At 40.8% G+C, this 1,041-nt stretch overlaps 1 long non-coding RNA gene across 1 annotated transcript; it reads right to left on the bottom strand.

The window, feature by feature from the left end:
• Nucleotides 1-333: 333 nt before the first annotated feature.
• Nucleotides 334-807, bottom strand: LOC133899563 (uncharacterized). Its single transcript, XR_009906372.1, has 2 exons — nucleotides 687-807; nucleotides 334-579 (listed from the first exon to the last, which is right to left on the bottom strand). It is a non-coding gene; the product is annotated as an uncharacterized LOC133899563 (long non-coding RNA).
• Nucleotides 808-1,041: the final 234 nt, after the last annotated feature.

The raw sequence follows: 1,041 nt of genomic DNA, 5'->3' as shown, positions 1-1,041 counted from the left end.
AGGACCACATATGTCCGTGTGAATTAATTCTAATAATCCTGTGCTTCGAGTGGCCCCTTTCTTTATTTGCTTAACGTATTTTCCTTTAATGCAATCTATGCAGTGGTCAGAGTCGGAGAAGTCTAAGGGTTGGAGAATCTCTTCCCTAATGAGACGCTCCATTCTCCCCCTCGAAATGTGGCCTAAACGACAATGCCACAGTTTCGAAGAAGTCTCATTAATTGTACTTCTCTTTCTCTTATGGCTTACATCATAGATATTCATCGTCACAGGGGATTCATTAAGAGGAAGCATATAAAGTTTGTCTTGTCGGATGGCAAGACCAATAACATCTGAATTAAATTTAAGAATGCATTTATTGTCTCCGAAATTACAATGAAAACCATCATCATCTAACATCGAAACTGAAATGAGATTCCTCCTCATAGAAGGAACATAAACTACATTATTTAATCTAAGAGTGAAGCCATTATTAAGAACTAATGGAAGGGATCCGATAGCTTCAACTTGAGCTTCCTTCCCATTGGCCACTCTAAGACTTCGCTCCCCCTTTCTTAATGTTCTCGCGGTAAGGAATCCCTGTAAGGAGTTGGTAACGTGCACAGTGGCACCTGAGTCAATCCACCATGAATTAAGGGAAAAATCAGCATAAAGTGATTCATCAATGAATGTTATGAAATCATTACCCTTCTTTGCAAGCCACTTCAGGAAACCAACACAATCCTTTTGGTAGTGGTCCTTCTTGTGGCAGAAGTGGCATCCGTCATCTTTAGATTCTTGAGAGGCAGGAGCAGAAGGAGCAAATGCTTTGGGCGCCCTCTGTGCTGCCTTGTCGTGTTTAGCGACGAAATGCAACTTCTTTTTAGACTTGAAATCCCCTTGGAATTTTCTCTTATTCTTAGGGCTGCTTACTTGATTCACAAAATCTTTATTTTCAGCCCTCACCCTCTCTTCCTCTTGGACGCACATTGCGATCAAGTCGCTCATGCTCCACTTCTCTTTCTGAGTATTATAATTTATCTTAAAAGGAGTAAACTCAGG

The sequence above is a fragment of the Phragmites australis genome, chromosome 18 (genome assembly GCF_958298935.1).
Source record: "Phragmites australis chromosome 18, lpPhrAust1.1, whole genome shotgun sequence".
Classification (NCBI taxonomy): domain Eukaryota; kingdom Viridiplantae; phylum Streptophyta; class Magnoliopsida; order Poales; family Poaceae; genus Phragmites; species Phragmites australis.
Note: the sequence above shows the minus strand (reverse complement) of the source record. Positions and strands in the feature narration are given on the sequence as shown.